Genomic DNA, 17,734 nt, shown 5'->3' with positions numbered 1-17,734 from the left:
TGTCCTGCTGCCGATGGCCCATAAATGGCACAGAGAGAACGTGAGGTAAAGCTGGAAGTAACAGCTCTACCCCCCAAAGATCGACTGACAAGCTGAGCTTGATGGGGTGCTGAGGATGGAAGTGTTAAATGAGGTGGGGAGCAAGAATGTGCTCGGAAGGCACCCAGGAGCTGTCATCAGGCGACTATCCAGTCCAGTCAATGAGGAAAAGGAGATTATCGTGGTGTCTTTTGGAGTCCAAGATGAAATTCCACATGCGCTCCTATGATGACAGGGGAAGAGGAATTTCAAGATGAGAAGAGGGACATACATCACATGTTTTCGGACTGGTACTGGTGGTAACTGACTCTGACTGTCCCTGGGATCTGCCTAACCAGGGCCAGGGCCAGTGCTATGCTGAAAAGACACTTAGAATACAGTGAAAACATCTACATACACCAGGGTACCTTGTGGGTTAGGGTACCCCTTTGATTGGCAGGACCTCCCCTGTAAGGACCTAGTACATATTAGGGCAAGGGGATTAAAACTACCTTTAAGTCCCTATTATATAACAGGGCATGGCAATTTAGAGGCCAGCAGTCCTTTCTACACTTGCATGTGTGCACTGCCAGTTTAAAAATGGCTGTGTTTTGCAGGACTGCTTTTAAAAAGTAAATTGTGCCCAAACTCAAGTTTGGTGTTTGGGGCACGTAAAACTGAATAAACTACAATACTTTGGCATATTAGGTACCCCCATGTTCTTCCATTGGTGTCGCAGTGGTGGGGGTCAGGTACTTATAAGGAGGTCCCTTAGAAAATAGGTTTTATATGACTGGGGTTTAGTGAAATTGCACATTTCACTTCCCACATTGAAGTTAAGTGGTACCCTAAATTGACGTCTGTGCTAGGAGCACTGTGGTGTAAGGATCTGCAGTGTTGGTGCTTATTCAGAACTCCTAAAGTCTCCCCTAGGCGTTCCAGGGGTGGGGGGTCCTGTAGATATAGGCAGGGTTCTTATGAAAGATGTTTTAAAAGCCCTGGTGTTGGAGAAGTTGTCAAGTTCATTTTCCCCATTGCAGAATACCAGCCACATAGGTTAGCATGGCAAGAAGTTATTAATTAAGAACTAACGGCACGAATAACTGAAAAATATCATTGAAAGACTCAGAAGAATGGTATTGATAAATCCAACAATGGTATTGTTGGATTTACCCTAACATGTACAGACAAAACGTTAGAAGAATTTCTTGTCATTAAGTCAAAATTCAGCTTTTCAGTGATCTGCCCTGATTAAGTGGATTAGCCTGGCTGCTTTGATAAGTAGCCCCTGGGGTGAATGAGTCATTCTGGGAGGAGAGGGTTTCTGCTGAACAGGAATGCCTGAACCAGGGGGGGCGGTTGTAAACAATGATCTTCAAAGTGAGAAGGGGCCAGCCAAAGAAGACAAGCCCACCCTACCCTTTGAACCCAGCCTGATGGAGGCTTAAGGAAGGAATATGCAGATGCTAGGGGGAGGGAGTCAATGGAGAGGAGCCATCCTGGAGGTTGGTTAGCCAACTCTTGCCTTTCTGCTGGAACTTCAGTCATATTGATTTTTTGAGAAATAGTGCTTCCTGGGAGACCATTGTGCGACACTTTGGAGGAAATAGTAATGCTCTGGGGTGTTGCCCTGCAATTCATTGGACAGGAGTGCTCTCCTGTGTAACCTCAGAGAACACCGAATACGCATCTAAGAGGGGCAGTGCCTCTGAGATCTACTGCTTGAAATAAGAGGAAGAAGGATCAATGCTAAGAAGTTTGATTGGAACCAACGAGGTCCTGCACTCTGACTGACTGCACCTGCAGCACAATGTGGAACTACAGCCTTTTGGAACTAACTTTCTTCAGAAGGACTAAATAGTGGACTCCCTGCAAGCAACAAGTTAACATAGCTCACCTGGACCATAACCACCAAGAATCCCCAGCCTAGTGTACTAACAGTGAATTTGTAAGTGTTTTGTCCATGTGGATTGTGGGAACTGAAGTCCCAAACTTTCAAGGACCATCTTGGAGCTTCCAGCCCATTGGTTCAAGTTTTGGACACTTTGGGACCCTCTGAGGAACCTCAGGAAAAAGTTCCAGAAGTTTAGAGAACTTTGGAGCAACTCTGGAAAAAAAGCTTCATAAGTAGACCCACTCGACCTGGCCAGCCAAGACGGCGACCCTCAACCGCGACCCGGCCAGCCATCCAGGTTTGTCCCACTTAAAAGCCTCGAAGGTCCCACTTCCAGAGTTTGACCGGGAGCTGGTCGAAACCCAAGCCAGCGAACCCTCACTTAATCCGGCCTGGTGAAGAGCATCGAGGGACCCTGCGACAAAAAGCTCTGAAGTTTCTAAGTCCAAATGTAGAAGAGGTGCCCGGGACCAACCACGAGAGTCAAGCCACCCACCTTCAACTGCGGGCCAGCCTAGATATCTGGTTTATCCTGCTGGAAAGCTCCGGAGGTAGGACTTCATAAGTTTGTCCAGTAGCTTGTCGCAAGGCAAGCCAGTGAACCCTCACTGAATCCGGACTGGCTGAAAGCTTTGAGGGACCCTGGGAATAAAAGCTCCAGAAAGGTTTAAGTCAGAAGGTAAAAACTTTAACCAAGACCTACCATAAGCGGGAGCCCGCACAGGGCTTCATCACCGTCAGCCTGAAACTTTGACTTTTTCCCAATCTAGCTCGACCAGATGTCCCAATAAGTGCTACAGGTTTCTTTGTGCTATATTGTGCTAAATCTTTAAAAAGTCATATCTCTAGTTCCCTACATTGAATTTTTTTTGCATTTTAGTGTCATTGTAAAGATAAAAATATTTGCTAATTTTGTAAGTTGCTGTTAGATCTATCAGTCAAGCTACCAAGGGTTGAGCATTGAGTACGTTTCTGAGACCTATTCTGAGCCCTACACTGTGTTAGTGGCCTTATTGCCAGTGGCAGATGCAAATTTACCTCTAATAATAATCCACTTTCCAACATTAAGTCTTCGACAGATCCATTTTTAGCGCCACTAGGTTGATTAATTTCAACACATTATAAGGACCCATATATGATGGCTGTAACATGTGAAGGCCTTCAAAGGCATAGAGGCCTAAAAGCCAACCAGACTTGGTCCCCAACTGAATATTGAGGTGCTGTGCTTCTCTGGCAGTCAGATTGTGCCTTCATTAGTTGCTTCGACAGATGCAACTCAGTTTTAACATTATTCCATATTTTCTTCGGGTTTTCTTGGTGAATCTTGACTGCAGGTTTTTCTTTGGGATGATGACCCAATGAACAGTAAAACAGTGAAATTCTAATTGCTCAGTGAGCGTTTTATCTTGAGCAAACTCAGCCAAAGGCAGTGCCTAAACCCAGTTACTGGGTTTAGGCACAGCCTTAGTGCCATCAGAATTCCTGTGGTCTGTGCTGCGTCAAACAGAGTAATGGTCCTCCGTATATGATCAGTTGTACTCTTTTTAGGGATAAACCCGTGTTGCCATATGGAAACTAGATGTTCAATTTGGTAGATAATTGAGATGCAAGAAGAGTAGATTTTGGAATCTCCATTAATGAGTGTAATTGGGTGGTACGAGCCCATTTCTAAAGGAGGGTTATCTTTTTTAGGAAAGATGATAATCTTGGCTGTAGCCCAAGAGGCAGGTGGGGTTTCACCATTGAAAATCTGAACCACCAGGGCCATAAAGATATCTCTGATCTGAGGGGAAAAAACATTATAAAATTCGACCGGTATACAGTCGGTACCTGCCGCCTTTCCATCTGGTAAATTTGCCATTGCCGTGGCTATATCTGCCCAGGAGGGAGGATCCTCTAATTGTCCTCGATCCTCTTTACCGAGGCGTGACAATAATTCTGAGTCAAGAAACATATCAATCTCTTCCTGTCTAGTTTCCTGTGATCCATTACCCTCTTCTGTATGCAGGCCAAAATAAAAATCCTGAAAGGCCGCACGAATCTCATTCGGGTCACTAGTGCTATCTCCTGTTGGAACCTGGATGGAATGTAACCCGTTTGTAGTGATACGCTGCCTAGTGCTTATGGCCAATTGGTGGCCAATTTGCTCGCTACATTCGTATATCTTTTCACGTGTTGTGGCCCATTGTGCAGCGGCTTTCTCTGCCAGGATTAGACCAATTTCTGCTCTGAGGGCTGATGTTTCTAGTTGTGCAAGTTCAATTTCTGCCCCCTTCTGACCAGCACTAATCGGTTTTGGTCCACCTTTGCCAACTTTTTTGGGAGCTCCTGAATCTGATCTTTCTCTAGTTTATTCTCTCTGAAAGAAAACTGTAGTGTCTCCCCTTGAGAGAATACCTTCAGTGCGTCCCAGAAGACTGTAATTGGGGCTGACTCAATGTTTTTTCTAAGAAAGTCCTGAATCCAGCTTTTCATATGAGTTTGATTGCCTATATCAAGCAATAATGCCCTCTCAAAGCTCCACGTCGAGACTTCCTTACGGAGTGGTAAACCCTTTAAATTAAAAATCAACGGGTTATGATCTGACTAAAATCGTGGTGCGCTTTAAATTTTTCTTTCACGGAGCAGGGAAGGCGATACCAGAAAATAGTCCAATCTTGCAAAAGAATGATGAGGAGCCGAATAAAAAGTGTACCCTGGATGATTCAGTTTAAGCTTGGACCAAGCATCCACAAGTCCATGTGTGTGTAGTAAATTCCTTAAGGCTTGTAAGACCTTTGGTTTCCGGCCTGTAAACCTCCATTGGTTATTCACCCCCCAGTTACTGGGTAGATTGATGTTCAAATCCCCACATATATTAACTGGGAGGGGCCAGTGTGCTAGTTCCTCGGAAACCCAATTTATTATTCCGGGATCGCCAGCAATGCTCCCGTATTTTGAACAGAGAGCAAAAGAAAATTCTGTAGTTAGCCAGCATTCTGTTAAGACCCATCTCCAATAAGGATCAGATTTGGTGCGAGAGGGCTGGAGTAAGCGGTTACGTTGAGCCAAAATACCTACGCCTCTCGAACGCGCACCCTGTGATGTCCCCCCGATTACGCTATAACCCAATGAATTTAAAAGGTATACCTGCGACCCCTCAATGTGCGTTTCCTGAAGGCAGACTACGTCAGCCCCCATCAGTTGTAACCCTTGGGAAACCTTCTGTCTTTTTCGTGCATCGTTTATGCCACAAATATTTAGATAAACAATTCTAAAGTATGTAGCGTTCGTCATATTGATGCTTTACTATGTTCGAAAATAGCATGAAAAATACATCAAAATATATGCAACACACAGCCGATTTCCCAGAGGGACCCTATCTGACTCTAGGGAATCGCTTATCTCGCAGGTGAAAAAACTCCAAACTTTTGTACTTTCTGTTTATTCAATAAGTAATTTTGAACTTATGGTGACGAACGAACCAAAAGGAACCCTTCCCGGCCAAACCTTCCGTGCCTTCCCCCAACCCCTTCACCCGCACGCCCCCAAAAATAGAGCAATCAGGTAAAACCTGAGTGATGATCACCTGTAGTAAAACCCCGCCACCCAGCCCGCCATCATTTCTGACAAAGATTTAAACCTATTTAGGCCAATAAGACGAGGGGATATGAGACCATTACTTTTGCCCCTACTTTCAAGACCAAAGGCTTTATCCTGGTCCAGCCCTAGATCGCCCTTGAATCCCTGGCCTCTTTCCCTCCCTCCTAAGCCCAAACAAGAACTTAGCCGACCTGCTAGGGGTCTTTCGGAAGACCTGTCATGCGGAAGAATAAAAAGGAAAGGAAGGTAGTTTTAGTATCTAAATTTAGGACTTATTGTACATGGTGGTAGCTGACTTTGTCCCTTCCTGGCCTTAATTTCGCAAAGGTATTCTGGGGCTTTGATTTCAGACATAAACGTGTGTGAAGACCAATTCAGAATAACTTTTAGTTTAGCTCGGTTCATTAAAAATACTTGTGCGCCCAGCTGCTGAAAGGGTGAGAATAGCTGGCGAAGACGCCACCTCCGATCCACCATAGTGTGGCAAAAGTCCAGCTTTGCAAAAAAGGACACCCCCTCAAAGCTCCTCGGGGAAATTGGTCAGGCTTGTTCGTAGACCATTTGCCTGAGCAGAAAATTGGTATGTTGTTTCTTCAAGGTGAAAGGGAAGAGCTGGATCTCATGCTCCCAGTTCCAATCTGTATGTTCTGGAAAGGCCCCCTTCAGGAGTTTCACTATATAGTGCCGGTAATCTTCCCCCTCGACCCCCTCAGGTATCCCTGGTAGACAGAGGTTGTTTTGGCGCTGTGTGTTCTCCTGGTCTTCCATTTTCCACAAAACATCTGTCATGCATGCGCTTTGAGAAGAGCATACGTTTTTCAGAGTGGTGACTTCAGTTTCCAGACTTTAAGTGTGGCTTGCAATCATGGTGGCCCTTTCACCAATGTCTGAGCAGGTTTTATTCGATTTTCTCAAACCCCTTTGCAGCTTTTTAGCAGTCCCCTTAGCTAGTCGACTGTCTGAATGTACCTCCTCCTTGAACTGCTTAATTGATTGTAATATAGACATCAAAGAGGGTTCTTCTGAAGGATCCGATATACCTTGCGGATTATCTGGGCCTGAGGGCTTACCAGATTCTTCGACATAAGGGAAGGTAAGTTGAGAGTTGGAATAGTCTCATTTAAGGTGACTATGCTTCTCTAGGCGCTTCCCTTCTCGCTTACTGAGCGTGGTCTTCCTACGTTGCCCCATACCGGTTTCCTTACAAGGATTGCTGTGATTGTTGTCAGATTCGTCACCATCACTTGAGGTGAATGAGCTCTCTTCTGCCGCGGAGTCTGCGCCATCCGACACTGAAAAGAAGTGTTCACCGACCTTGATGAGGAATTGTATAGCCACACATTTTCTGCTCCAACCCAAAGGGGGTAGAATCAACCAGGGCGTTGGGATCCTTCACCTTGGGGTCTTTGTCTAAAATGGCCAAAGGAGGAGCTGCGGGTTTGAGAAGTCCCTTGTTGGGACTCCCCTGTCCGTGCTGACTCAAAACTCTCAATCTGGGACGTGGCAAGCTGTTGCATGTTAAACGGTCCCTGTTTATTGTTTGCAGGTTCAGTATATTCTTTTCGCTTCCCTCGAGGCTTATTACAGTTTTTTTCCTTGGGGGCCATAGAGCTTGCACCAGAGAACAGTTTGGCTATTGAAGGTTGGTAGCCCCCGCTCTCTTTGAGTGTTCCCCCCCTCCCCAGACTTCACTGTCGCTCTTTTATTGCCCCCGACTTACCGTTTACCTTTTGGGATTGTGTCCGCATCCGGGGTCGACAGCCCCGCACTGGAGGATCCGGCATTGCCGATGGAAGTCTTTGTCTTTGCACCCCTTGCGCCCCGGGATGCCATACTCTGTGGAAAGCAGCGTCGGGCTTTCCTTAGGGCTCGCACACTCAGACCACAATAAACCTACTTCATCAATTGGGCTTTACTGTCAATGCACAGAAATCTCACCAGCATCCTTCACAGATGCAATCTTAGCTAAGAGCCACTCCAAATACTATCAAAGCTCTGGCCTCTCCCAATGTAGCCAGAATTCACATCATTAAGGCTATGATACTACAGTTTCAATCCAACCAAACATTACCAGCCAGAGTGTTCATGCAACTGCTGGGAATGATGGTGTCTTGTATTATAATTGTACCCCAATCAAGACTCCACATGTGTCCTCTATAATAGTTCTTAGCACGGCAGTGGAATCAATCGCAGGGTCAATTAACCGATCTAGTGTTGGTAGAAGGCCGCACCCATCGCTCTCTGCAGTTGTGGAACCCACAACATTTATCAAGAGGACTGCCTTTCATTGACCCTATTCCACTTTCTGTGCTCATAGCAGACGCATCTATGACAGGTTGGGGTGCCCCTCTCCCAAATTACACAATACAAGGCTTGTGGAGCAACAAGCACAAAGGCTTCTAGCAGTGTCTCTAGCGCTCAATGCTTTAAAACTTGACTGATAGGCAAAGCTGTTCTAGTCCGAACGGACATCATGACAGCAATGTATTATGTACAGAAACAGGAGGGGGGGGGAGACGCACTCTCTCCAACTGTCACGCCTCTCTCAAGCCATTTGGAATTAGGCAATCCATCACAGGATTTATTTTCTGGCAGAAAGCCTTCCAGGGCAAACAATCGAATTGCCGACCTCCTCAGCAGGAAAAGGCAGCAGATTCATGAGTGAGAACTTCATCCCCAAGTTCTCCTTCCATACTTCCAACAATAGGGATTCCCGCAATAAGACTTGTTCACCACCGTCGACAACGCAAAATGCCCAAGCTTCAGGTTCCCACTCCTGCTCTCAAAGGGCAATGCCCTATGGATGAACTGGTCAGGGATATTTGCCTATGCTTTTCCGCCTCTCCCACTCATCCTGTGTCTAGTTCGGAAGCTCAGACAGACATCCCTCACACTAAACCTAGTAGCTCCCACATGGGCCCGTCAACCATGGTACACCACCCTGTTGGAGCTCTCAGTAGTTCTACATCAAAAGCTGCCTCTCACATCCAGGCTCCTTACGCAGAACCATAGAGAAATCAGACAGCCAAATCCCAAAGAAATAAACTTAGCAATCTGGCTCCTGAAGTCATAGAGTTTGGTTAATTAAATCTACCACCGGACTGTATGACTATTCTAAAAGAAGCAAGAACGCCTACTACCAGAGCTTGCTATGCAGCAAAGTGGAAAAGATTTGTTGTCTACTGTAATAACAACAAAATCAATCCTCCTAGATGCTAATATTCAAAATATTATCTGTTACCTGTTACACTTACAGCAAACTGGACTGGCTTATACATCTATTTGTTTGCACCTTGCAGCGGTAGCTGTGTAATTGCAGAACAGGCAGCATTTATCACTATTTAAATTTCCAGTAATCAAAGCCTTTATGGAAGGCTTGAAAAGTGTAAAACCACCCAAAAATGTCTTGCACCTGTATGAAATCTTAAAATTGTCCTTACAAGGCTTATGGGTCCCCCTTTTGAACCATTCTACAATTGTCCTTTGCAGTTTCTTTCATGGAAAGTTGATTTCCTCATTGCAATCACTTCATTAAGGAGAGTTGGTGAGCTACAGGTATTAACCTTGGTAGAACCCTTCTTTCAGCTCCACAAAGACAGGGTAGTTCTTCGCACCAACCCTAAATTCCTTCCCAAAGTGGTTTCTGCTTTTCATATAAACCCATCAGTTGAGTTACCGTTTTTTTCCTCAACCTGATTCTGTAGCAGAACGAGCTCTTCGCACGCTTGATGTTAAAAGAGCTTTATTGTATTACATAGATAGAACCAAAGATTTTCGCAAAACAACTGTTTGTTGTGTTTGCTCCACCTCACAAAGGCAATCCCATCTCTGAATCCAGCATTTCAAGATGGATTGTTAAACGCATTCAAACATGCTATGGGAAAGCTAAAAGAACTTTAGCCATATCCCCTAGAACACATTCCACTCGCAAAATAGGGGCTACTATGGCATTTTTAGGTAACATTCCTGTAGGTGACATATGTAAGGCAGCTACATTGTCTACACCACACACATTTACCAAACACTATTGTGTTAATGTGTTAGCCCGCCAACAAGCTAATGTAGGCCAAGAAGTACTTAAAACACTGTTTCAAACAACTGCAACATCTACAGATCAGCCACCGCTTTGGGAATATACTGCTTTGTAGTCTATGCAAATCATGTGTATCTACAGCACACATGCTTCGAACGGATTATGTTACTTACCCAGTAAGCAGCTGTTTTTGGCCTGTAGAGCTGTAGATTCACATGCGCCCACCCGCTTTCCCGGGCACCTATAGTTGTTACAGTTCTTCATTATATATTCAAATGCATAGACAACCTTATACTATACTTACTTACATTTTTATCACCCTCTTGCGGGAAAACAATCAAACAGTAGAGTAGATGCCCATGCACACTATCACCGAAAGGAGGAGTCACCTCACCGTGTGACTAGGGAAAGACTTCTTTGAAGAAAAGCAAATTGCAAACATCCGTACCCAACACTAGATGGCAGGAGTATGCAAAGCATGTCAATCCACAGCTCTACATGCCAAGAACAGAAGCTTACTGTGTAAGTAACATAATCCTTTTTAGTCAAAGTTTCAGGTTTGCAAGGGATTCTGGGTAAAAATAAAACGTAGAGAGAGCCACGCAAGTAACCCTCACTGGATTTCCCTAGATGTCTAGTTTTAAAAAATGTGCAAGTTTGCTACGTTTCCCTAGGTGACAGCTGAGTTGGAGCCCAAAATCAACAGCTGCACACTTTTAAAAATAAGGATAATTTTTTAGTGGGAAAATGTGACGTGTCCATGTTGCATTTGAGATGTGCTGTCGTGTGCACTAGGCCTATCCATTCAAGTTGAATGCAGTGAAGGTATAGAGAACAGGACCATCATCTTTGACTAAAGGAACTGCCCAAGTAGCTGCGTTTCCAGCCAGATAGGATATGACAAATGCCATTTTTGCATTATCGTCCGAGAAGGCGGTTGGCCTACAAATGGATTATAGATGGCATTGACTCATAAAAAGACACTACATTTGTAATTGTTCCCCACTAAAGCACTCTGGAGCAGCTAAAGGTATAGGGCTGGAAGTGAGCACAGCCACGTTCACTGATGAAGTGCTCATTGATTAGTCTGTTGTGCCCGTTGGTAGAAAGATTGAACCTTGCTAGGTATAACTGTGGGACATGACTCCTAGGAACAGCACCTGGGTGATTTCCACAAGCGCCTGCTCTTGGTTTGCATCTTACGTACTCACATTTCAGGACTTGATTTTCTTGTTTTACTGTCTGCTTGAACTGCTGTTGGAGCTCTAGCCAAGTTATCCATTGTAGGACCAGGAGTAGTATCAGGCAGAAAGTGGAACATATTGTGTGGGTTGAACTGGGCTCCCTGCTTCATCTTTTTGCGGGCAGATACATGATTGTGGGCTTGGCTTTCTGAGAAGTCTCCACTCACCTGAAGATCCAGGAGTCTCTGGGAGGCTGCCCAAATCCTCTGATACTGACCTTCATCACACGGATAGTACCAGGGGCAATAGGCGCATGGGTTTAGTAAAGGGATAAGATAAATTACCTCTTTCCTATGGATTTGTTTCTGAAAGAAACGCGTTACTTACCTGTAACAGCAGTTATCCAGTATTGGTGTCTTTCATAGATTCACATGCCTGAATCATTCCCCGTCGTCGAGACGGGAGCCTCCGGTACATAGAAAAGTAATGTCCTATAGACATACATAGAGAAAAATAGGCCTAAGGGCCTCCCCTTAGTAGCCTACCCTTGTCCTTATGTAAAAAGGACCAAACTCTTAGAGCCAGCCAATCAGCTATCACCTCCCTCTAGAACCTTCCTGACAGGAACCTCAGTCCCTCAGATTTTCGTACGCACCAAGCTAGGTAGGCGTAACACAGTTAGAGAGAGACGTGAGTCCTTCCAGGGGAGGCGGGAGGGTTGCATGTGAATCTATGAAAGACACCAATACTGGATAACTGCTGTTACAGGTAAGTAACGCGTTTCTTATCCAGTATTAGGGGTGTCTTTCATAGATTCACATGCCTGAATCAGAGTAGTTAGCAGTACATTATGCACATTTCCGATGTAATCATGCCATATAGTCATTTTAGATAATACACATATTACCATGCGACTTTGAAACATTGGCATACATCAATATATCATAGCAGCAAGAGAGGTGCATACCAGGATGGCGGGATGTTGGAAGGCTCACCTCACTGGAATAGATGGCGAAGCACCGCCTGGCCCACTGCTGCATCCTTCATAAGTTCAGCATCCAGGCAGTAGTGTCTGGAGAAGGTGTGCGGTGACTTCCACGTCGCCGCTCTACATATGTCCAAAATCGGCACTCCAGCGAACAGCGCTGCTGATGTGGACATCGCTCTGGTGGAATGCGCTTCAACCTTAGCTCTCAAAGGCCGTCCGGCCCCGTCATGGCAGAATGCTATCGCTGAGGAGATCCACCTTGAGATGCTCTGTTTCGTTAGAGGCATATCCATCCTTGGCTTACTGTAGGCCACAAATAGCTGTGATGACTTCCTGAAGCTCTTTGTTTTGTCTATGTAAAACTTTAGACACCTTTTGAGGTCCAAGGAGTGTAGCGTCCTTTCTGCTGCGGTGGTAGGGTTTGCAAAGAAGGAACGTAGAACCATCGGTTCATTAAGGTGAAAGTCTGAAGGCACTTTCGGTATGAACTTGGGATTTGTCCTCAGCACCACCCTGTCTTGTTTGAACTGCATGAAGGGTTCCTCAATGGATAGAGCCTGTAGCTCGCTGACTCTCCTGGCAGATGTTAGAGCGAGCAGCAGAGCCGTTTTCCATGAGATGTACTTGATGGATGCTCGATGAATGGGCTCAAAAGGGTGCTTCATGAGTTGGTGAAGGACTAATTTAAGGTGCCATGTCAGTGGGACCCCTCTAGGTCTTGGGAAGGATCTATATAGTCCCTTTAGGAACTGCTTGATAAGCCTATTGGACCAGAGAGACGGTCCTTTGTAAGTCCTGGTGAATCGTGAAATGGCCGCCAGATGCACCTTTATGAATGCGTGCGCCAATCCTGACTGTGCCAAGTGTAGTAGATATGGCAATATCTGTTTGGGTGTGATATGGAGTGGTCTCAGGCCTTTCTCTAAACACCATGTGCAGAATCGTTTCCATTTTAGAGAGTACGTTTTGTTGGTACTGTCCGCTCTTGCTTTTGCCAGCACGTCCCTGCATTCCTGCGGGATGTTTAGATGACAGAACTCTCTGTGCTCAGGAGCCAGGCCGATAACCTGAGCGATTGCAGGTTCGGGTATTGCACCTGCCCGTTGGACATTGTCAGCAGGTACGGGTGCTGCTTCAGACGAATCGGTGTCCTGATGGAGAGGCGATGAAGATCCGAGAACCAGTGCTGCCTCGGCCAGAACGGGGCAATTAGGACCAGGGTACAGGGCTCCGCCTTCATCTTCCTGAGAACCCTGGAAATCATCAGAAACGGTGGAAAAGCGTACGCAAATAGGCTGAACCAACCTATGGAAAAAGCATTTCCGAGTGACCTTGGTTGGGGACGCCAGCTTGCGTAGTTTGGGCATTTGGCGTTCTCCTTGGTGGCAAACAGGTCGATTCCTGGGACTCCCCATTCTGAGAATATGTGATCCAGCGTACTCTTGTCGAGCTCCCATTCGTGGGAGAGGGATTTCTGTCTGCTTAGGGCGTCCGCAATGGTGATGTCCTTGCCCGGGACATAGTCCACCCTGAGCGTGATCCCATGGAGTACACGCCAGTTCCAGACCTTTTGCGATTCGCGTGATAGAGTGAGCGAACGCGTTCCTCCCTGTTTGTTGAGATAGTGCATCGTCGTGGTGTTGTCCGTTCTGACGAGCACCTGGGAGTTCTGGATGTGTGGTAAAAAGGCTTGTAGCGCCAGATACACAGCCCTCAGTTCCAGAAGATTGATATGGAGTTGCTTCTCCTGATTTGTCCATTTGCCGCTTACTTGGAGGTCCTGTAGGACGGCTCCCCAGCCTTCCAGGGATGCATCGGTGGTGATCACCAGAGGTGCTGCTGGAAGTAGGAATGGCAGTCCTATAGACAAATTCTTGTGATTTCTCCACCATTCCAGGCTCTTGGATATTTGCGGTGTTATCTTCACAATGTCTTCGAAAGAACCTGTACTCTGTGTCCATTGGTTCGTGAGGGCTTCTTGCAATGGACGCATCCTGAGTCTGCAGTGAGGGATGAGGAGTATACAAGAAGACATCATTCCTAGGAGTGATTTGTAGGTTTGAACTCTTATGGACTTCTTTGATGCCACAGCCGTGGCCAGAGATATTATTTTGTTTTTCCTTTCCTTTGAAGGAAATGCCCTTGCGCATTCCGTGTTCAAGGTCGCCCCGAGGAAGGTGATGTTTCTTGTTGGGGACATGCAGGATTTCTCGTGATTGAGAGTCAATCCTAGTTGTTGAAAAAGATTGGTGCAGGCGTTGGAGGATTCGGTCGCGCCTGCAGCTGAAGGTGCCTTTACCAGCCAGTCGTCGAGGTAGGGGAAGACTTGGTGACCCATTTGACGCAGGAAAGCTGCCACAGGTGAAAGGCACTTGGTGAAAATCCGCGGTGCGGATTTGAGGCCAAACGGTAGGACTTTGAATTGGTAGTGCTGTCCTGCCACCTCGAATCTCAGGAATTTTCTGTGCCCCTTGAGTATCGGGATGTGGTAGTAGGCATCCTGGAGATCCAAAGATGTCATAAAATCTCCTTTTTCTAGAATGCCTAATATTTCTTGGATCGTCACCATCCTGAACGACTGACTCTTCAGGAAAGAGTTGAGTGCCCTGAGGTCTAGTATGGGCCTCCACTTTTTCTCCTTCTTGCGTATAAGAAAGAAGCGGGAATAGAATCCTTTCCCTCTTTGAGACGATGGAACTCGCTCGATCGCTCCTTTCTTCAACATCGCAGATATGTCTTGGAGCAGCAGTCGTAGATGTTTGTGCGGAAGCCTGCGGGGAGGGGTTGCAGGTGGGATGGTGGTGAATTCCAGGGAATGGCCGAATCTTATTAATTGGAGTACCCACCAATCTGTGGTGATGAGATGCCAATTTTCTAGGAAATGGGTCAATTTTCCTCCAATCTTTAATGAGGGATATAGTTGCTGGACTGGCTGGAGTAATTGGTCACTGGCGTCCGCCAGTGCCCCTCTTCTGGTTTTTGCCCCTGAAGTTTGATCTCCCATAAGAAGTCTGACGACCTTGTTGCTGCTTCTGTTGGTACTGGGATTTATTCTGGTAGGAATACAAGGACCTATTTTGATAGGATCCCCTGTAGGAGGACTGGCCCCTGGATTTGTTGCCTCGAAAGGACTGATTCCTTGCCTGCAAAGTACCAAGTGCTCTAGCAGTATCAGTGTCTTTCTTGATCGCTTGGAGCGCCTCGTCAATCTTGTCCCCGAAAAGGTGTTGGCCGTTGAAGGGCATGTCCAGCACCTTCGTCTGCACCTCTTGCCTGAATGATGTTGCCTTAAGCCATCCCTGACGGCGCAGGACTGCTGCCCCAGCTAGTTGTCGAAAGCCCGTCATGGCTACATCTATGGCACAATCAATGATCTCAGCTGCCGATGTTTGACCCTCCGTAAGCAGTGCCTTGACCTCCTCCTGAACTGTGTCTGGCAGTTCCGCTATATATGGGGCTATATCTTCCCAAAGCTGGCGGTTATAACGCCCTAACAGGGCTATGGAGTTGGCCACCTTGATGGTCATGGCCGATGTCGTAGTAAACCTTTTACCGATTGTGTCCAACTTCCTGCCTTCCCTGTCCGGTGGGGCTGACAGAGGAGAGGAAGGGTTGCGAGAATTCTTTTGGGCCGCCTGGGTTACGACCGAATCCGGTTTCGGGTGCCCATTAAGGCAAGCTGGCACTGTGGTTGGAGCCTTGTATTTTTTATCCAGGCGTGGAACAACCGCAGGTACAGAGGCCGGCGTCAGCATCAGTTTCTTCCCCTGGTCCCAGAGAAATTCTATTATTGGGATCGACTTCGTTGTCTTCTTTGTTTGCTCTTTGAAGTCATGTAAGAAGCACTCGGTCTCAGTCGATTCCATCACCATATGAAATCGCTTCGCTGCTCTTTCCACTATTCTATGGAAAAAACCGCCAATATCCACTGGCGGTGAATCTGCTTGGCGCGGTTGGGGTGAAGCTGGGGAAGATGCCACATACTCTTCCTCCTCATCGTGATCCGTGTGGTCTTCTTGGACTTCCCCCTCTTCCATTTCTTCAGCCTCCTCATCTGATGATTCTATCACCTGAGGTGGCACTTTCTCTTGGCGGACCTGAGTAGTTGGCCGTGTCTGTTTTGGGGCTGCCGCTGGTGTATTTGTAGTAGGCGTCGGGCCCCCTGTCTCAGTTGCCGGTGATTCCAGGAAGCGCTGTTTGTAGTCCTGGATAAGGTATTTAAGGTCATTTACAATTGAAACGGGAAGGCACACCATCGGGGTGACCTCCGTGCGAACCTGAGCTCGGAAAGAGTGTTCCTGGTAGCTCATCTGCTCCTGTTCTTCGTCCGTGCTCTGACATTTCACGTGAAGGTCTGAAGGGGAAGTAGCCTGATCCAGGAGTTCTCCTTCAGATTCCTCACTCTGGAGAATCTCCGTAGGCAAATGAGTTTGCACCTTACTTGGTGACGTTGTTTCTGGTGTAATCTGCTTCTTGGTCAGTTTGCCAGACACAGAACCTTTTGCAGGATCCCCTGCCGTCGTCATTGGTGTTGTCGACGGTGGTAGGGTCATAGATGACGTTTCTATCAGCTTGGATTTCTTCCATGGCTCAGTAATGACCAATGTCGACGACGATTCCTCCGTCGACGGTACCCTCGTCGACGGCATGACCTTCGTCGACGGTGCCTCCGTAAACGATATTTTCTTCGTCGACGATCCTTTCGTCGACGATGCGATTCATTCCTCGTCGACGTCTTCGTCGTCGACGTCTTCATCGTCAACACTCCCGTCGACGGGGGGCTCTTCCTCGATGATGTCGTCGTCGACGGGGCAATCTTCGTCGTCGACGAGCTTTTGGGCGTCGACGACGGCTTCAGCAGTATTATAGATGGAATAGGTTTACCTGCTGACGACGATGAAGGAGTGGTCGTCGTCGACGAGAAGACCGACGACGCTGTCGTCGTTGACACAGTCGTCGTCGCTGTGGAGACATAAACTGGCGCCACAACTCTTTTTTGCGCTGAGGAGGATGTCGCAAGTTTGCTGGACGACTGGGTAGGCTTCTTAAAAGCCTGAGAATCCTTTTCAGACACTGAAGATTTTGTCGATCTCGCCTCTGAAGACTTCTTTTGTGCCTTCATAGGAGGAGTGTCTGAGGGGCCAGGGGACGCCACTCTTGGCCTCTTCCGGGAGACTTCAGAGGTCCTTGAAAAGCTTCCCTCTGAGGATTCCCCATTTTCCTTCTCCTTAAGCCTGTCCAGCCAGATGAGCAGGCGACCCTCTCTGTCCCTCAAGGTCTTGTGAGGGAAAGACCTACATATCTTACAGTCTTTAGGTATGTGGTCAGGATAAAGGCAATATAGGCAGAGGTCATGTTTGTCATCCACATGTAGCCTTTTCTTCCCACATGAAGAGCAGGCCCTGAAAAGGGCTTTCTTCTGGGATTCAGACATGCCAGAATTTTGAAGAAATAAATCACTTACTGCAGTGATAAGTGGCTTGAAGTAATCCTGTTCAAGATTTTGAAGAAAGAACTCACTTTTAAAAGTGAACAAGTTGGTTTTGAAGAGATCCTGAGGAGAACTCAGGCTGGAGACTCCCTAGCACAACGTGCGGTAGAAAATCTGAGGGACTGAGGCTCCTGTCAGGAAGGTTCTAGAGGGAGGTGATAGCTGATTGGCTGGCTCTAAGAGTTTGGTCATTTTTACATAAGGACAAGGGTAGGCTACTAAGGGGAGGCCCTTAGGCCTATTTTTCTCTATGTATGTCTATAGGACATTACTTTTCTATGTACCGGAGGCTCCCGTCTCGACGACGGGGAATGATTCAGGCATGTGAATCTATGAAAGACACCCCTAATACTGGATAATAATCAGCTCCCTCAAGGTTTTCTAAGGAGCTCATAAAGCACTCGGTTGGATTTTCCTTTTCTGCCTTTTCTGTTTGGGACACAAGGCAAGCATATGTTACATTCACTAATGAAATCCTTCAATAACATTCATTCATTTCTTTTGAATATCTTTCTATTAATACTCTCTTTGTGCATACAACGTT

The 17,734-nt window shown here is 46.6% G+C and overlaps 1 protein-coding gene across 2 annotated transcripts in view; it reads left to right on the top strand.

Annotated features, from left to right (window-relative positions):
• The window catches only part of LOC146830170 (uncharacterized), a 356,937-nt gene that overhangs the window by 112,988 nt on the left and 226,215 nt on the right, over positions 1 to 17,734 (top strand). The window lies entirely within an intron of this gene.

This window comes from Triturus cristatus, chromosome 5_1 (genome assembly GCF_964204655.1).
Source record: "Triturus cristatus chromosome 5_1, aTriCri1.1, whole genome shotgun sequence".
Classification (NCBI taxonomy): Eukaryota; Metazoa; Chordata; class Amphibia; order Caudata; family Salamandridae; genus Triturus; species Triturus cristatus.
This window is presented reverse-complemented; position numbering and strand designations above follow the sequence as displayed.